The sequence below is a fragment of the Triticum dicoccoides genome, chromosome 6A (genome assembly GCF_002162155.2).
Source record: "Triticum dicoccoides isolate Atlit2015 ecotype Zavitan chromosome 6A, WEW_v2.0, whole genome shotgun sequence".
NCBI classification, from domain to species: Eukaryota; Viridiplantae; Streptophyta; class Magnoliopsida; order Poales; family Poaceae; genus Triticum; species Triticum dicoccoides.
The window spans coordinates 569,048,318-569,048,750 of NC_041390.1; positions in this window are offsets into that span (position 1 = coordinate 569,048,318).

Consider the following 433-nt stretch of genomic DNA (forward strand, 5'->3'; position numbering starts at 1 on the left):
GCACTGGGCTGCAGCTAAGCCTTCGAGTGGGAGGTTTGCTCTCCACTCGGTAGGATTTTTAAACACTTAGGCGAGCACTGGGCTGCAGCTAAGCCTCCGAGTGAGAGGTTTGCTCTCCACTCGGTAGGATTTTTAAACACTTAGGCGAGCACTGGGCTGCAGCTAAGCCTCCGAGTGGGAGTCTGGCTCACCACTCGGTAGAATTTTTAAACACTTAGGCGAGAACTGGGCTGCAGCTAAGCCTCCGAGTGGGAGTCTGGCTCGCCACTCAGTAGGATTTTTAAACACTTAGGCGAGCACTGAGCCGCAGCTAAGCCTCCGAGTGGGAGTCTGGCTCGCCACTCGGTAGGATTTTTTTTACAAACTTAGGCGAAACGGATTCGCAGCTAAGCCACCCACTGGGGGATTTCACACGCAAACAAAAGCAACAACA